The sequence below is a fragment of the Pezoporus wallicus genome, unplaced genomic scaffold (genome assembly GCF_028554395.1).
Source record: "Pezoporus wallicus isolate ANWC-B61680 ecotype Strahan unplaced genomic scaffold, APGP_CSIRO_Pwel_v1 scaffold_6885, whole genome shotgun sequence".
NCBI classification, from domain to species: domain Eukaryota; kingdom Metazoa; phylum Chordata; class Aves; order Psittaciformes; family Psittacidae; genus Pezoporus; species Pezoporus wallicus.
Genome location: NW_026638858.1, coordinates 3,715,793 through 3,734,962, shown reverse-complemented (window position 1 = coordinate 3,734,962; position 19,170 = coordinate 3,715,793). Strand labels below are relative to the sequence as shown.

Genomic DNA, 19,170 nt, shown 5'->3' with positions numbered 1-19,170 from the left:
CACTTTCTTGGTGAAGTGCCTGAGAAAGAGCAGAACAAACTGTTCCTGTTGGGAAGGGGCCTTCTAGTCATTAAGGAGTGGGGCAAAGCAGAGTGAGGGGAGGCGCAGGCTGAGTTAGCAGCTGGCCTCAAGTGTGCACCTCTCAGCATAGCTACCGCATTGCCTGGGCATGAAGCCCCTGGTGTTCTCTGGGTGTGCTGCTTTCTGTTCTGTAGTTCAGTTTCTCTTAAAGCCTTGAGGGATTAAGTGAGCTTTTTTGTAATGCCCTCTTGCCTTCCTTCTTTGAGCCTGTTTCTGATGGTGACTTTGACATTTTAGGTGCAAGATGTGATACTGTAGCTGTCACGCAGCCCCCCCAACCTTGCAGCATAAGGAAAGCCTATATTTATCCACTGTCTTTCCTCTCTTGGGATAATGTTTGAATGTTCTTTTACTGAACAGATTTCTCTGGGAATATCCCATGCAGGAAAAGTGCTCTGAGTCACCTACAGCTCATCAGTGCTACAAAGAATTTCCATGGTTCCTCCCAGCGCCCATTATTCCTGATAGGAAAGAGGAAGTCCTTCTCCAGAAGAGCAGGACTCCTGACTAAAAGTAATAGCTAAAAGTAATAAGCTCCTGCTCAGCCCCTACTGCCAGCTGGCTGTGTTTCATGCTGTGTTTAACTACAGTAATGCCTTTCAGAGACTGAGTATCAGAAAGCTAGAAGAGGTCCAGAAGGAACCAGGGCAGCTGTGCTGCCAGTGGTATTGCTTCTATTTGCAAGAAATTATGTTTGGGAAGGGAAGTCCTCTGTTTTTGGAAAACACCTGTAATCTGAAAATAGACATGACTTTTTGGCTCTACTGTAGCCAATGTGGGTGTACAGGAACACAGCCTTTATCACCTGCTGAATAGGTTAAACCCACTACCTGAGTTGGGGGATCTCCTGTCAATGATTCCCCTGCATCATGCTCCAGTTTCAGGTTAATAAGTAGTGGCGCTAACTAAAAAATGGCATCTTTGGTCAGGGCACATCAGTAATGCTAACATTTACCTACCTGCAGCAGAAGGATTTGTGAAGTTGCTGCAGAAGGAAGAGAGCAGTACCCAGTCTGTTAATGTGGTCTGAACACACACCTCCCACACTACATAAAGAGCACCTGAAAGACAAAGGTGTGAAATACAGCTGACACACAAATACAGGCCAGGCTGTGTATTACCTTTGTCATCAGTGCTTTCATATTGCATTGGCAAGAACTACCACATATTGTGTTTTTTTTCTAATGTACAACCTTAAGGATGTTTTCTTAGTGTGCAAGCAGACTATGGGCAATAAAGAAACGCTGTCTTACAAATAGTTGTGTGGAGAGATTTTTTTCCCAGGCACTGCAGGAGATTCAGCCTCTCTTCAGTTGCTGGTTATGGCATGACCTCCCCTTCTTTCTGCTCAGGAAGTGCTGAGAAGCCTGTCCCTCATGGTGGTACCAGTGGGAGATTTGTAAGTGTTATAAAAACCTAGCCAATCTGTTTTAATTGATTTTTATTATAATTAATATCGAGAGACAATAAGCAAGCAGCACTGGGTGCACCAGGGAGTCTCAGCTCTGCCTGAGACGCACACGGGGAACTTCTTGGGATAGTCTCTTATACTTTTTGACTTCCTGGGCTTCTTGGGTTTCAGCCAATCCTGTTGTCTTCTTTTCCTGGGCTTCTTCAGCCAATCCTGTTGTTGGGGTCTTGTCTCCGGGTGAAGAAATATTATGTCTATCACAAGTCTGACTGCCATTTTAGCCCCCATAAATTCCACTCCTTATGTGTTTATTTGTTCAGCGCACAGATTTCACAACGTTCTGTAACAGGACATATCTCTAAGTTACCTATCCCCCCCTTTTCTAAGAACATTCATGCAATTTAAACAATGAACAAAACATTTCTTTGCACAATATTGCGGTTGACCCAGGGGAATTATTCCCTTGTTTCTTCTTCCTCCTCACTGTGGTATTGACAGGGACACTTATCATACCCTTTGCGCATAGCACAATGATCACAAGGGATTCCATCTCCACACAAAGTGCAATGATCACTAGGGCCCGAGTTGCTGACACAAATCACTCTGATGTAACTCACGTAAGTAGGCAAGAAGAGTGTTGATCAGGAACCCATGTCTTGGAATCAGCAGAGGAGCAATTCTTCTCCAGTCTTATCTTTTTTACCTCTTTCAAGCAGCTAGAATCCAGCTGACCATGGAATACAGAACAGGGAGGAGAAAAAGAGGACATGTCTATAGTGTTTTCAGAGGGGGCATGCTCTCACCTTGTACTTATTTTTACTGAACTAAACATCTATTTTAATAATGCCCCCTGCAACCTTTTCACTAGAGTTAGGAATCTGGTTGTTTTAAACCCTTGTGTCCAGGAATGGCTCCAGCTGGATGTTTGTGCATTACAGAACTAATTTTTTTTTGTACAGAACAGGTTTTTTTTTTCTTTTTTTTTTTAGCAGGAATAAGATGGACTCCTGTTTCAACCATGTCAAAGTGACACGGACTTTGAGCAGGTTGCACTTGGGACAACAGTAAGCACCAGGGTGGGTTTCACTGCTAGAGGTTCTGTTGTTGTCTCTCTGCACAGTATTTAAATGTCCTGTTGGAAGACTCAGGCACAGTCTAGAGGGGCATGTTGTTAGTTTCTAAACTTGTCTGATACCAGACCCGAACAAGACCAAACTTTCCGTAATACATTCCCCTGTTTTTGCCAGAATCTCTCCTGCCTCTGAATGGAAGCCCTGGGAGCAGCACCCTTTGCTGCTGGAAACTGCAGCATAAACACAAAGCAAACAATGGGGATATCCTGAGGTCGCCTGAGATAAGGGAGGACACAAAATAGACTCTGCTTGGGGGGCTTATTCCTGTGCCTGTTGGCTGCAGTATCTTAATGGACAGGTGACTTTTTGCACACAATTTGTAAGGTATTTTGGTATCACAAGAAAGTTTTATTCCTATAGCCTGGGAAGCCTTATCTTGGCACATGCAACAGTACAGCTGCGTATACAATCAGATCTAGGGGCAAAGGCAAGCAAACCAGCTGCTCTGATAAGCAGCCACAGTCCCACAAAGCTCTGCAGGCAGGCAAAGGGAACCCACTCTGCCTTGTGTTTCACTTACCTCTTTCATGTTAATGTGCTAAGGATAAGCATAAGAGGATTAGCCTGACAGCACCTCTTTTAAAAGCCAAAAGAGGGCTGAAGAGAGATCATTAAGCCATAGTGTTAAGTTTAAAGCTTTCCCACAGAATAAATGCAGGAATTGCAGAAGTTTGCAATATTATCTTCTGCCGTTTTTATTCCAGCAGCCTGAACTCCAAGGGACAGTTTGCATTTATACACATTCAATCAGTTCCTGCTATGGGGATCATGCAGTCTCTCACACATCATTTTCAGTCCTGTCACCTTCTTCTGTTTGTATCTTTTCATGCTTTTCATTTGTTAATTGCTTAGGGCATATATATATATATATATATATATATATATATATATATACACCAAGTACTTTAACTCACAAGTACAAAATGTATCTCATAGCTCATACTATACACCTTTAATTGCTCTGTTTGGAGATCTCAGCACCAACAGACCCACAGTTCCACGGCTGAGAGCTTCACTAGCTCTCTCAGCCTCGTCAGTCTGCTCATTACTTACCTGGCTGCTTATGAGTCACTCGGAAATTTCAGTTGGCGCAGCTACAGCAATCCGGCTCCAGTCTCTTCAGGCCTGCAAGGCATGTTTTATATGCATATCAAGCCATGTGGTTTAATAAGGCCCTGATCCTGCAAACACAAGTGTAGCTGTGCACTTCTCAAATGACAAGTCCATGGGAGACCTGACCAGGTAAGATTATTTTTTTCAAGGTAAACACAGACATCCAGTAAATATGTATTACTCCAGCTGAGGATTGGAAGGTGGGGGGACCTGTGGTGTAGCTCACCTTTACCTGCAGGCTTTCCCAAGCACATGGCTGCCACACAGGCAGCAGTTGTGCCTAACCATGCCCACCTGCTGACCCAAATCTGACAAAGCGGGGAGGTTACGTTCTTTCCTGTTTGTATGTGAAACCTCTGGACACAAGAAGGCAGCAGCTCAGTGTGGCTGGCTACCCAGGATTCTGCCAAGGAGGCCTGAGGCCTGGGGTTGGCATGTTTTTGCCTCCTAGCTCTGCCACAAACTCCCTGCAGGAAAACTCTCAGTGTCCAAGTGTGAGCTGGTCCCCTAAGGCTCTATTTAACCATTTGGCTCTCCAGGTGGTCTAAGCTACAGCAGAGGTAGGATCCCCATGGGCTGAGTGAGGAGGGAGGTATTGGTTTCTTAAGTTGGAAGGGTGATTTGTGAGTCGGGCACAAGGGCAGGAGAGATTAAGCGTCCCCGTTGAGGTGAACACCCAGGAGGGCCTTTTCCCTCCCTCCATGCTCACATCTCCTCTCTTCCCACCCATCCCTAAAAAAACATTCCGCCAACGGGAGCAGAGTCGAGTCCTTCTCTGAGACCAGCCCCTGTGCAGGGCTGTCGCTTTGCACGGATGTATTTGGGCTGAAGTTGAAATGAGGTAATGGAAAGATGAGGCAATGTGCCAGTCGGGGCTTGATCTTGATTTACTGGAAAACTCTTTTAACAAGCAGGTCTGACGCCTAAAAAAACAGTGAGCCAGAAAGAAGCTGCAGCTCGAGTTCGCAGTTATGTGTTGCCTGCAGCAATGGAAACGCCAGTGTGAGGCCTAGGTTAGCGGGGGTTGCCCCACCAGAGGCACGTTTGGCTGCCTCACACAGCATCAGCAACGCCAAGCGCTGAGCCGCAGGCCGCGTAAACCTCCACATTTCGGGGCGCTCTGTTTTGCGGGGAGCAAAAAGAAGCGCAACGACAGACGCCGGCCCCGACCGAGCTGCGCGGGAGGGTTACGCTGCCGCAGGGAGGCGACCCCGCCGAGGCACCGCCCCGCGACGTCTGGGGGTGGTCCCCGCTGGGTTTCCCGGGCTGGGCTGGGCTGGGCTGGGCTCTCCGCTCCGCCTTCCCTCTGCCGGTACCTTCCCTCCTTCCCTCCCAGCGAGGCAGGTCGGGGCGTGAGGCGGCGCGGAGCGCTCTGGTGTGGCGGAGCTCGCCGCGGAGGGGTGAGGCGTGAGCCCCGAAATGGCGGCCTCCCGGGGGGCGGGTGGCCAGGCGGGTAGCCCTTGGTGAGGCAGCGGGTCCCGCCGTGGGGAAGCGGGGTGGGAGAAGGGGCTGGGTGGTGGCAGCCGTTCCCGGCCTGGGAGGGAGAGGGGAGGCGAAGCGCTGCCCGTGGGCCCCGTTGATAGCAGCGGGCTCTGGCGCTCTCCTGCCCGCCGCTCGCTCCTGGCTGCGCCGCCGTGGCCCGCCTGTACCTGGCCGCGCTCACCAGAGGCCGGCTCTGATGTAGCACTACTTTGCTTCCCTGTCGGCGCCCAGTGGCATTGTACGACTTCCCAGGGGCTTGGCATTGGCTTCTTTCATTTTTCTTTTTATCCTTCAGAAGTTTGTTAACCTGTTGCGGGAGGGGAGGTATTTGCTGGTGTCAGAAGCTTCACACAGACCAAGCATTAGGAAAGCTGTTCTGAATGTTGCCTTCATCTTGTGAAACGATATTTATCTCCCCTGCCTTTTGTTTAGTTGAGTCTCACTGCTGTAAGAGTTGTCATTTACGTTGGGCTCATAGGACTGTTGGAGGTGGAGGAGGGGGTGAACGAGCCCTTGTTTACCACGCAGTCTAGGCGATGTTCCATTGCTTTTATTTTGTGGAAGCTGAGTCAGATAGGAAGCTGTTGGCGATGGATTATTGTTGCTTGCCATGAGGGCTTTCCCAGTAGTCTTTGCCCAATGTCATGTCGTGAAGAATGTAAACTACTGTTAATTCAGAAACATCCTGGCTCTTCCTGAGGGCTTTTTTTAATTAACCTGCTGCAGTATCCTGTTGAATTCTAGCAATGACATATTTTTATTTCAGGCTATTCTACAGCGTTCCTTAAGTTGTGCTGTTTCACTTCATCTCCCTGCAGCACTTTCTGGCTTGCTCTGAGAATTCTCCTGGTGTCTGCGAGAACAAGGGTTGATTAAAATGGCATCACCCATCAGAGGTAATGCCCAGTGGTGGCCATTTTGTTGAAACAGTTTTGAAACGAGTCTCTTTTGCCAGAATGTGTTTCGTTTGCGATCAGCGAGGCCATTTGTTGCCTAGCTTCCTAGGGAAGCTTTTGATATGACGACATATCTACCACCTGGTATTGTTGAGGCTGGAGAGCCTCTTGGCATGTCACCAGTCAGACAAAGGTCCATCCCAGTCCTCCCGCTACCAAAGATGACTGCCTGTGTTGGAGAGAACAGAGCATCTGTCTCTTCAGAGCTGCTGCTGAGCTCAACAGAAACTAGAAAAGCTGATGCAAAAATTTCAGTTTATTTAGATCCTCTGAAGGAGTTTGTGTGCCTAGGACAGGCAGTTCCCAATCAGCAAACTGTTGGAAACTGGGCACTGTTTGGGGCAGCATCACTTACGCTTTACCTGAAGTATCTGCTGGCAGGTCCCTGTCAAAGGTGTAATGTTGGCTTGCATATTTGAGTCTAGGCTCTGTTTTGCTACAGCTGCTCTTAGGTGCCAGTATGTTGACTCAAATGTCCTTGCGGAAAGCTTGGGCTGTGAGTCGGAGGAGTTGGCAGCTTTTGAGCTCCTCCATGTAACTGTTCCGAGATCACATCCTTGCTCTGTAGTTTGCTGATGATGGCCACGTACCTGACCCGGATGTATTTCTGTCCATCTGCTGTATTTCTGCAAAAAAAATGTTGTATTCCAAACTGCCACGTATATTGGTTGGCCTGTGGCTTATTTAAATAATGGTTTACCTTTGCGTGGAGTCTTTCTGCAGTGGGGGAGAATGACTCCCCCAGTTGCCTGGTAAAAGTCCTTGGCAGTCCCTGCTGTATTTTGATTGCAGTAAACAATAAGAACATGCCTTTTCTGTGTGCTTGAGATGATGTCCCATCTCTGACATCTCGTTTTACTTGGGAGCTGAGGTGGTTATATTTTGTGGGAGCTTAACACTCAAGTCTTCTTTCTGCTGTCTCAAGGCAGGTGTAGAGCAGAGCACTAACAGGATCTTCAACAGCCCAGATGGGGCTGTGCCTTTCCTTTTGGATCTAATATGAAAGTCATCTTCTGAATAAGCAAGGATACCAGCCCAAGAAGGTTTTTTTCTCAAATGATTTAGCTTCCCAGGCCTCTTGTGCAGTCTTATGCCTGTTTGGGAGCAGGCAGGACTTGGAGGCTTCTCTTCAAGCTCAGTAAGGCACACACAGCCGAAATCTTGGCTCTGTGAAGGATGTTTTTCAGTGCAGCCTCTGAAAGTTTGTGTTGATGGGTGTGAAAGATTCTTCAGCAAGGGGGTGGAAGAAATCTGCTTGTATTCCCTTGTCAAGCAAAATTGCTAGGTGGGAGTGGCTGATGGAGTGCTATTTATGCCTTTTAGGAAGTTTCCAGCAGGCGTATTGTGTTATTCCCAGCTAGTAAAAATTGTAGCACAACTCTTGCTGTTCCAATTGCGCATACACAGACCAGGCAATGACTCCTTTGCTCTTGAGACAGCCCTGAAGGGGTTGACTGATGAGCTGTGTCTCCTCTAGTTGGGTCATCCCACAGGTAAATTCCCTTGTTGCTTCTATGAAGTTTGGCTTCTACTCTAAGGAATGTCATGGGCTACTTGTTATGCAGAAGAGAAAATATGTATTTACATAGAATCATAGAATACATAGGGTTGGAAGGGACCTTAAAATCCTTACGATCATGTAGTTCCAACCCCTCTGCCATGGGCAGGGATGCCTCGCATTAGACCATGTTGCCAAGCCTCTGTCCATCCTGGCCTTGAACACTGCCGGGAGTGGATCATTCATCACTTTGGGCAACCTGTTTCTGTGCCTCACCACCCTCACAGCATTTGTACATGTAACATCTTTGTCACCATGTGTACCTGTATGTGGCAAACTATCCTGCCTGATGTTTCCAGGTGATTTGGTCACTTATCAAGTAATCATGCTGTCTGTCTGCTTTTCTTGTACCTTCTGTTTAAGGCAGAAGTTTAGAAAGATAAAAGTGGATGGACTGACTCTGAAAAACAAAGGAGCAGCTTTGCTTTTTCATTTCTTAGTCTACTACTGCTATCCTCAGAGGCATTATCAGTCTTGCTCTTGAAACGTCCTGAGAAAATGCTCTCCTACTCCCCATCTCTACTCTCTGCTTCTGGGCTCAACAATGGGTTATCTCCAGCTGTCCTTGAGCATGAGAAACCGACAGCTGAAGTCATAGAAAGCCTGAGGGAGGGTGACTCCTGGAAGTTAAAGCTTATGTCAATTTCCCTGGCTGTGAGGGACAGACAAAAACCTTTCACATCCTGAAGGTGAAGACCAGGTCTCCTTCTGTCTCAGTTGTTCATCCTGCCTTTCAGATACTGGACATGATTTTCCTTTTGCCACAGTAAAGCCGAAATGAACAGTGTCACTGTAAAGTCGTCCCATTTCCCCATTCTTTTTTTGCATGTGCCTTTTGGCAGTGTTCACGTAGGACAGTGACCATCTTCCCAATCTATAAGATAGGTGCTTTTCTTTGCCACCCCATGCCTGAAGACAGGGTGTGGAAGAAGTGGGGAACGTCAGAGCTGCGGGATGGAGTTGAGGTGTTTTGTCAGTTCTGCCGGGGAGCACTTCGTAATAGCCCTCCCCATGGCACAAATCCCATTCACTGCCAGGCCTTCTTGGCAAGGATCAGCACTGTAATAGCAGCACTGCTGAGGGGCATCTCTCTTGCCAGTGCTCTGCTCTGTCCTGCCTGCCAGACTCTTCTGCTTGTGATCTCAGCAGCCTGGCATCCTGGGGAATTAATTCAGTGAGTCCTATTAGTCCTGCATCCTGGCTGCTGCGCAGTAATAAAACTCTTGACAGAATGATCAGGATAATGACTGTTTTGCACTCCTGGCCTTGCATGGCAGAGCAAGAGGTGTGGTTTGGGGTCTGGGCCACATTTTGATATAATCAGCATGGTCTGTGTCTCTAAGTTAAGTTCTCTTGCTGGTTGGGTGGTCAGGGCTCTCCGGTCTGAGGCTGGAGAAGTGCTGTACAGCTCTGTAAGTGCATTTCAGGCAGTAGTGCAATAGGCTCAACACAGGCCTCAAAGTGTAGCCAACTCCTTAGAGGGATGCAGTCATGAGTAGCTGCCATGACATGCCAGCTGAGGTCTTCATGGAGTTATTGAGATATATATATTATTTATGTGTGTGGTTTATGCATGGTTTTGATGCCAGCAGTGCTGGGCACTGTTGGCGGCAGGATACCGGTCTAGTGGGATAAGAAGGGACATCGGGAATTATGTTCTGTGGAGGTTAAGTGAGGTATTTGGCAACTGTTTAAATTCATTTGAGTTTTGACCCACAGCCACAGTCAGCAGGGTACAGCCAAGCAAATGCAGTTTTAATCATGCAGGGAGTTGCACAGTGTGTATTGCCTGAATCCATGTAGGCTGCCATGTAGTCACTTTTTCTGCCTGCTAAGCATGGGTGTAATAGGTGAGTGCATCTGAGTGAGGGAGCATGGAGGATGTTGGATGTGGCAGGGCCTCTTAAGAGAAGTGGAAATGAGACATTTGGGAGGTGCAAGAGGGAATGTTGCTTAGACCCACAGGTTGTTCGTGACAGCAGTAATGAGGTTTCATAAGCTAAAACTGCTGGAAATGGGTGACATAAAATGTTTAGCACTTACTGTTGTTTCTTATCTATTTCTAGCACCAGATCTGAATGCAAAAGGAGCAAAGTTCACTTTTCCAGCACAGGTTCTCTTTCCTTTTATAGGAAAGAGAACAGAGCAGCAGGGAGCTGTTTTTATATAGAGCAATAGGGAGCTCTGGCAGTGGAAAGTTATGTGGCTCTAAGTGCCTGTGCTTCAGTGGAGTTTGTCCCTGAACTGCAGAGCGGAAGATGCATGCTTCTAAGAAGTTGTGGAGTTGGGCTGATATCTGCAGCATGTTTCCCCATGTCTTTGCCACTGTAGGAGAGGGACAGGTTGAGAGGAAGAAACCCATTCAGGAGATGCTGTGAGAGAAAAATCTGGCTGTGGCCAACTGCACAAACGGTAAGGTGAAAGCATGTCTGATAACCTTGCTCTGGAGCACAGCTGCCCCAGCTGGGGAGAAGCAGACATGGGAAAGACTAAGCACATAATGACTGTTACGTACTCCTGGCATTGCATGGCAGAGCAAGAGATGTAGTTTTGGGTCTGGGCCACATTTGGGTATGACCAGCTTAGTCCATGTCTCTAAGCTAAGTTCTCTTGCTGGTTGGGTGGTCAGGGCTCTCCAGCCTGAGCTGGAAAAGTGCTGTACAGCTCTGCCGGTGTATTTCAGGCAGTAGTGCAATAAGCTCAACATGGGTGTGAAAGTGTAGCCAGCCTCTCTGTAAAAGGTTGTAAGCATGAGTAGCTGCCACTGGGGGCAAGGTACTAGTCTAGTGGGGGAAGGAGGGGCAGTTGGGAGTTAGCTCTGTAGAGGTTAATGGAGGTTTCATTGGCAACTCTTTAAATTCAAGGGTGTGATTTACCAGTATGGCTGGAGTACGAACAACAAATTTTGTGGCTCCTTCACGAATGAAATCCAGTTAAAATTAGGAGCAGGAGTGGTTTGAGGTAGGAGCTTCTGGGGGAGAGGTTTTGTTTTATGTGAAGTGGCTCATGTTTGAGCATTGCTGACCTGTTATCTGCCAGAGCAACAGTCATCATGCCTGCAAGGTTTTCAGCGAGCACTCTGATCATCAGTGATCACCACACTGTAACAGTAAAGGAGATAAAAAGGAAGGATGATTTTGGTCAAATTTATACACTAACAAAGCCACCTGGCAGATGCCAGCTATGCTGGCATTTCTGGCATGACAACCAGTGAGCAGGACTTCTGGAGCCCTGGATCAAGGCAGTTATGACTCACGGCTTGTGAATGTCAGTATTTCTTCCTAGCTTTGGTAGAATCCAGAAGGGAGGAATTCATATCCCATATATCCCCCAGCCATTGCCCTGGAAACAAAGGTGACTTGTTATATTTCTCCATGGCTCCACACAGAGCAGGGATGTGATGAGGACCAGTGTGTGCAGTCCAGAAGCATACGGCAAGCATAGAAGCTGGGTACACAGACGTGTGTGGCAAGCACTGTCCTGGAGCTGCCATCTCTGGAGCAGGAATGGATCTTGTGGTTTATGTGTCAAGTGCTGTGCACAAGGAACATGTGTATGGGAAAATGTTGGTCTTCAAGGTTGTGGGTTTGGCTATTGTAGCATAGAAGGGATGAGTCCAGTCCTGTGTGGAAGTACAACTTGCTGAGTTAAGCTCCCAGCAAGCTGGAAGCTCTGATTAGTTGCAGGTCCCCAGCGGCTATATAGACTAGCACTCTTCCATCTTTGTTGGGAGACTTTGCATAGATGAGAGGTCTGCTGGAGGTGAGAGAAGAAATTTGATGTGGTCTCTGATTTACCTTTCCCACTGGGAGGGGTTCTGGAAGAACAGATTTCCAGTTACTGGGAGGACTTGTTTCTATATTTGGGGAGGAGGAGCTGTCAGTCTGGTTTCTGTGCCTTGGAGTCCCAATTTGCTGTTTTTTCTCTCCTCCCAAGCAGGGAAAGAGTACAAGCATCCTATCAAGCTCCTCTGCTGTAAGTTGGGAGTGAAGCTGTGCTCAGCCTCAGGAATGGCCTCTGGAGAGCGTAACAAAAGCCTGCTCTGTCTGTTGTGTGCTCATATGCCACTGCAGTGAGGAGTTTTCCGAGTGGCAGGAAGGTAGCCCTGAGTGGTCAGGGCTACCTTCATTTGAGGTCAGTAATAGGAAGATTATTTTCTGTGCCTGAATTACCCTGGTTACTTCCAGCATGCATTTTAGAGTTTTATCTAAATTCCTCAAAGCATGAAGTGACTTCCTATTTTCTGGGTTCCTGTATCCCTTGATATACTACAGGGACCTAATTTTCACAGAGGGAATGTAGTACTGGCCGAAACTCAGGTCAAAGTGAAGGTAGTTACCCACTTTCTCCAGAATTTTTGCTGTGTTGCTCCTAGATTTTCTCTGAGTATATTTTGCTTTTAATGTTTAAGGACTTACTTAAGTGTCTTTAAAAACCTACAACTGAGCCATGCTGTGGACTGCTTTTCTCCTCCTGCTTACTAATGGCATGGGCTGCATTGAGAGGTGGATAATAAGTCTGCCCTATGTCGGATGTTTTCCATGTTCCTGCCTCTACAGTCAGGAGGAAAATGCTCTGCTGCTTTCTGCTGAGCTCAAAGAAGTACTCTGAATGCTGAGTATGTGCCAGTAACATTTGGGGAGGCTCTAAGGGAACAAAGTAATGTAGTTTCTCCCATTCCCTGAAGTCTTCCTGAGTATTCCTGGTATTTGAAGGTTAATCCAGGGTGTCCCAGAGTTGTAGAATGGGGTACTTTTAGCCTTGAAAATTTTAACCTTTAAAATAACAGGCCATCAGATGAATTGATATGGTCTTGGCTTGCAAACTGACCTGTAAATCAGGTGGAGGGGGAATTAAGTTTCAAACTCCTTTTAAGCTTTCCTTTAATGAAGCTTCTTCATATAGGGTTATGGTAACCTGAGGGTGGGTTGGTAGAGAAATCCCCTGCAGGATTTCCTGGCTTTGTTTGAAGTCCAGATGGTTTGTGGTGGCATCTGTTAGAGGAACCCTTTTCCAATTACTTGTGCCTGCCAGCTCTGAACGAAGTGAATGATATGCTGAGACAGCCTTGCCAAAGTTCCTGTGCTGATTATAGCCCTGTACCCTTCATGGAGAGCTGCCCTTTGCCTGTGTGTTCATTTGAAGTCATGGGGAGGAGCCAAGCAAGCCCCGCTCCTGGTGCAGGTCTGTGTACAAACCAGCAGGGTGAGGTGTCTCAGAGAAGTGGTTGATGGCTTGGGGCTGGGGGATTTCTTCAGAGCTTGTTGGCATGTACTCTGGGGTCAGGGGCTTCTTTTTGTCTGCCTGCCCCCTGTCTTGGAGAAGGGCCAGCAAGTAATTGTCTGGAGGACAGCCCTGGCCTCCTCCTTGTTTATTCACATGCTGGTGCCCCCCTGTCAAGTTTGCAGCCTGGTCTAAAAACAGCCGCATAAATGGTTTTGGTGAAGTCATTAAAACCTGCTACACAAGAGTGGGGCGGAAGGGGGAAGAATGTTTTATTTTTGGCTGGGGGTTGTTTAATTTTTACTGGAAGAATGGGCCTTTTCAAGGCATCCTTAATCAGCATGGATTGAGCATTGTCTGCAGCGTTGCGCCTATCACAGAATCCTAAGGGTTGGAAGGGACCTCAAAATATCATCTAGTCCAACCCTCCTGCAAGAGCAGGGTAACCTAGAGTACATCACACAGGAACTTGTCCAGGTGGGCCTTGAATATCTCCAATGTAGAAGACTCCACAACCCCCCTGGGCAGCCCATTCCAGTGATCTGTCACTCTCACAGTAAAGAAATTTTTCCTGGTGTTCACATGGAACCTCCTATGCTCCAGTTTACACCCATTGCCCCTTGTCCTATCACGGGACATCACTGAAAAAAACCTAGCTCCATCATCCTGACACTCACCCTTCACATATTTGTAAACATTGATGAGGTCACCCCTCAGTCTCCTCCAAGCTAAGGAGTCCCAGCTCCCTCAGCCTCTCCTCATAAGGGAGATGTTCCACTCCCTTAATCATCTCTGTACCTCTGCACTGGACTCTTTCAAGCAATTCCCCGTCCTTCTTGAACTGTGGGGCCCAGAACTGGACACAATATTCCAGATGCAGCCTCACCAAGGCGGAGTAGAGGGGGAGGAGAACCTCTCTTGACCTACTACCCACACCCTTTCTAATGCACCCTAGGATGCCATTGGCCTACTTGGCCACAAGGGCACATTGCTGGCTCATGGTCACCCTCCTATCCACCAGGACCCCCATGGCCCCTTTCCCCTTCACTACTGTCCAGCAGGTCAGCCCCCAACCTGTACTGGTACATGGGGTTCTTCCCCAGATGCAAGACTCTACACTTGCCCTTGTTGAATTTCATCAAGTTCCTCTCCACCCAACTCTCCAGCCTGTCCAGGCCTCGCTGAATGGCAACACAGCCCTCTGGTGTGTCAGCCACTCCTCCCAGTTTAGTATCATCAGCAAACTAGCAACAGGAAAGAGACAGCTCCTATGAACTTGGACTTACAGATCTGGGAAATGAAATGTCATTTAATTTGCCCTTGACTTTGCTTGATATTTGATCTGAGGCTACTAAAGTGTTTTTAGCTCTGGAGAGAAATATAGCTCCTCAAAGCATTCAGTGATTGCTCCGAAACACCCTAGGAGACATGGATGTTGGGGGTATATGAGGAGCAATGGTCAGAAGAGATTTCTTGGCCATTCCTAGCGCTGCTGTTAGCAAAGTGGGTAATTCCAGGTGGGAGAGTGTTTCTGCGTGACATGGCTGTCCTGGATAGGAAGGGAGGCTCTGGAGGATGCTACTGGTATCTCTCTAATTGCCGTGCTGGGGTGAGAGCTGCTGTCACCCCATCCTGTGGCTGCATAATGTTCTCTTTTCTTCAGTGCACTGGGGTGCAGCAGAGTATGTTGCCCTGTTCCTATGGCTGCAGGTACTGACTGACACAGAGAGATTTTCTCTGGCACAGCTGGGACCAGTCCTGAGCTAATCAGCAACATACCTGAAGTGATAACACTGTTACCCTTAGTTTCCACTCTTAAATCCCTTCTCAGTTGCTTTAAAATATGATCTTTGTGAAGTTGAAGCAGAAGCAGGCTACCCGAGAGAGACTTGTGGGCTAGCTCTGGGGTCTTTTGCTTTGCTTGTTTACACCACAGAAAGTGTGAACAGGAGCAGACTACTCAAAGTAAAACAAGTTTTGTATGAAAGCTAAAGCTGGTGACAGCTTACTGGGCACTTCCTGCTTTGTGCTGTCTGCAGTCAAGTGTCTCAGGCACAGCAGGGCAGTGCTAACAAGTAGCTTGAAAATTGCGTTTTACAGCTTTGTGCTCTGCAATGTCTTCCAGAGGACAGAACAGCTTGGCAGATGAAGGATGGATGTTGAGATGTGAGGAGAGCAAATCTACCCCTTTTCTCTGCTGGAAGAGTCATACGATTTCTCTCTGCTCCTATTATAACATGCCACCTTTTTTTTCTTCCTTGGGATGCTCTGTGGAGGCAAAGGGTCTTTCAGGCAGTGAGATTATAGAGCATTGTGTCTTTGGGAGGCTAGAAATGTACCCTGTGGTGACAAACCAGCTGCCTGCCTTCTCTTCCACTACTGCTGCATGTATTTGTTTGACAGGGGGATTTCAAGTCCTATGATTCATTTGTGAGCTTGGTGAGGTGAAGGTGATGGCCTGCCATGCGATGTGCATCTGATGCTGTGGATAGGTAGGAAATCTGCCCACTTTCAGCTTGTCACTTTTTCACTGCAGAGACTTGAATGAAACAGAAAGTACCTCTGCAGTGATACTGCAGTGATACTGCAGCCGAATTTTGAGTGACTGTGCACTTAACTACAGCACAGCTTGTGTTCTTAGGTTAGTGTTTGCCCTGAGCTCAAACTACTTTGTAAAAACCCAGCTATTTGTAGAGAGGGAACAAATGGTTATCATGGCTGTGTTATTTGGGGAGTACTTTAAATTCATGTGACAGAATTGCCTGAATAGGCTTTGGCAGAGCTGGGAGGATTTTTAGTGCTTGTTGGCTTAGTCCTAGTACTGGCGTGGCTATGGGGCAGGGAGGTTTTGTGAGCACTCCCTGAAAACATTGAGGGCCCAGCAGCTTTGCTGAGAATGAATGTAATGATTAGGAAGGGATCAGGCAGAAAGCTGATTCTGCCCAAATTGTTTTGTTTAGGAATATGGATGAATGCTACTGGTAAGTTCCCCAGGGCAGACGAAGCCCTGTGTAAAAAAAAAAAAAAACAAAAAACAACAAACAAAATCCACAACAAACCAACCCCACACAAAAACACAAATGAAACAAAAATGCCCACAGACCCCACGGTGCCCCTGAACAGAGATGAGAAAATAGAATTTAAACTGCCAATGGAAGGCTGCAGTGAAGTTTGTCTTGCCTGTGGGCTAACCCTGACCTCTCTAAACTATTGTTCCTCTCCATGGCAAACCCTCATTGCTATGAGCTCTCTGCAAACACACACCAGGCACTGATTTCTTGTGGTTTGAGTGAGAGAAAAAGAGACAGTTATTGTTCCTCTCCTCAGTTCAATGACTAGTGAAGTGCCTCCTGTATATAAATACTGTAAAGTGCTTTGGGATCCTTCATGATAAAGGAGGCCTTATGAGATACAAGAGGATGTTGTTTGACACAGAAAGAGTTCCTGTTGGTTGCACAGTGCATGCCCATCTCTGGCCTGCTTTCCACTTCAGATGAAGACTGGGTGCTTGGAAAGGCCACTTACTTCCCTGTTTATCAACTTCTGGGAGCAGCAGACAGGGGCTTTCTGCTCTCTGGATGTGTATGTTTTGTGTGGACCAGAAAGCCCTATGAAGGGTTTGCTTTGTAGTGGAACAGTGCTGGAGGACAAACACATGCAGTCCCAGGCATGCTTGATCACTCTTTCTCTCTCATGCTTTCTTTTTCTGAATGGTTGTGAAATTTACACTAAGGTCCCTTTTATCCCCAAGGATCCTGAGGCCAGCCATCACCTTGCCCAGGTTTGCCTAACCTCCTCTGAAAACATCTAGTTCACAGGTAAATGTCCAGTAAATCCTTGCTGAGTTTGAAATGTATATTTGCTGTTATTTATGCTTCAGTAAGTCCCTCCCTTGGGGAGTAAATAGTCTTGAAAAGCATGAGTGGAAGTGCTAAGTGCTCTTCTCCTGAGAGACAGGTTTTATCTTGAAGAGCAGGTGGCTCCTGAGGTGTTAGGCACACAGTGCTGGATACCTGACTCATCAAAATTAGCGGGAGTTAAGGGTCTTCGTGTCTCTTGAGGGGTCTATTCAAAACACAGCAGCTCAAACCAGGGTAGAAGAAAGGAGGGACTTGGCAAGTGTCTTGAGGGGTGACAGCAGGACTGTAATGCTCCTGTGAGGTAATGCCTAGACCAAGAGAATGTTGAGGCAAGATCTTCCCAAATTCCCAGGCTATGATCTTGCTTACCCTGAGTTCTTCAGGAAGCTGCTATCCCAGTTGAGACATAGAGCCAAGTGGGGTCTGCTAAAGATCTCTGAGATCTTACTACTTCTTGAATGTAGCTGGCTTTCCGGGTTGTCTCCACCTTTCCCAGAACCACTGTGCACATTGCTAGTAGGAGCAGGTGATGTTGCTCTAAAGTGTTGCTTTGTATTTCTCACTTCTCAGCAGCCCCTAAAAGGCTCAGGGTGAGATCCTGTTGTGCTAGGCGCTGGGCAGTCAAGGAAGATGACTCCATGCCCTCAGGAGCATGTAATCAGTTTAGACAACAGGCAGGAGATAAAAGCAGTTTCCAAACTGTGGTCTGGGAAATCTCATTCAGCAGTGCCAAATGAGTTCAGCTTCCATGTGGAGGTCAGGGAGAAGGGTTTTGGACAAAAATCTCTTCTGTGTGCCTGCCACACACACACAACTATAAATGACAGTTCCTGAGAAGGAGCTTCTTTGCCTCACTGAATGTCTGACTTGTGTTCTGCCTTCTCCCCAGCCCTAGACGCACAAGTAATTTGACTTTCCAGCACATTCCAGCATGCTGAGATGGAAAGCAAAGTGTTCACCTTTGCATCCTGGGTGGGTTTTCTCTTCTGGAAGGACAGGAGTGTGGGAGCAGCATGAAGCAGATGACTAAATGGGAGGGTACAGGGGCTGCTCAAGAAGTCTGGGCCCAGCCTTGGTGCTGAAGGTGCTTCAGACCTATTGTGTGCTTTGCAGGTGACCGCCCTGCCTGTGCCTTCCCTCCTCTTCCCAGTTTCTCAGAAACCTCCCTTGTCTGATCTTTAATTAATGATTCCAGGATTGTGTTTAGCCTGTTTCTCAGTGGCTCAGGTGCTGGGATTTCCACTGTTTTCTCTCAAGAGATGTTTTTGTGGACTGGAGGTTGCATAGTATGTGAATCAACAAGTTTCTAGCTCTTAGCTTTTCACAGAGAATGGAAGCAGGGGTAATCCAAGCTGATTATAAATGAAGGTGTATCTCCCATACTATGCTCCGTAAAGGCCTGTAGGAACCTCCCTTTGAAAGTAATAGGAAGTTAATGAATTCATGAAGTATGTTAAATTTGATCTGCTAATTGAAAGTAACTTCCTGATGCAATACCTCATTATCCCACGCAGGCAAGTCAGGAAGTATTACTGCTTCCATACCCTGCTATGGGCAATAGATAAGAAAGTTAGTTAGTGTCAGGATATAGCTCAAAGGATCATTAAATTCTGTATCCAAACAAGTTAGGGAGGAAGAATGCTTTTCTCTTACCCTTTGCATCCTGCTGCCCACAACACCAATGGAAGCATTGCAGGGAAAATTGAACCTGCCTGCTGTGGGATGAGGGTGGGATGGCTGAGGATGTGGTGGTACAAATGATTGCAAAACATTTGGGACCCTCTATTGTAGAAAAGCAGGGGACAGAGGGGATGCTAGAGGCCATTTTCCCATACAGCAGCCTTATGCAGCATAATTGCCTCCACAGAAATGCCTGGATTGAGATCAGTGATGAATGGTGTCTCAGTGGTCCATACTTGTCCATCAGTGACATGGACAGGGGGATCAAGCACACCCTCAGGAATTTTGCAGATGACACCAAGCTAAGTGGTGTGGCTGACACATCTGAGGGCCTCTCTGTTCTGCTCTGGTGAGACCACACCTGAAGCACTGCATCCGACTATGAAGTCCTCAGTACAAGAAAGACATGGACCTGTTTGAGCAGGTCCAGAGGAGGGCCATGAAAATGATGAGAGAGAGGGAACACCTCTCTCAGGAGTAATGGCTGAGAGAGTTGGGGTTGTTCAGCCTGGAGAAGAGAAGCGTCCAGAGAGATCTTATTGTGCCCTTTCAATAATTGGAAGGGACTTCTAAGAAAGATGGTGACAGACATTTTAGCAGGGCCTGTAGTGACAGGAAAAAAGGTAATGGATTTAAACTAAAAGAGGGCAGATTCATACTAGATTTAAGGAAG

At 47.2% G+C, this 19,170-nt stretch overlaps 2 protein-coding genes across 4 annotated transcripts in view; both read left to right on the top strand.

Annotated features, from left to right (window-relative positions):
* Window positions 1-19,170, top strand: part of RPLP2 (ribosomal protein lateral stalk subunit P2) — a 142,270-nt gene that overhangs the window by 88,220 nt on the left and 34,880 nt on the right. The gene's annotated exons all lie outside the window — the stretch shown is intronic.
* CD151 (CD151 molecule (Raph blood group)) overlaps window positions 5,054-19,170 on the top strand; it is a 33,305-nt gene continuing 19,188 nt past the window's right edge. Inside the window, exon 1 of one of the 3 annotated variants that reach the window (XM_057412795.1) lies at window positions 5,054-5,113. The gene's annotated coding sequence lies outside the window, so the exon portion shown is untranslated. Of the gene's footprint in view, window positions 5,139-19,170 lie in introns of all 3 variants that reach the window. The other 2 variants (XM_057412797.1, XM_057412796.1) reach the window with 2 other exon arrangements.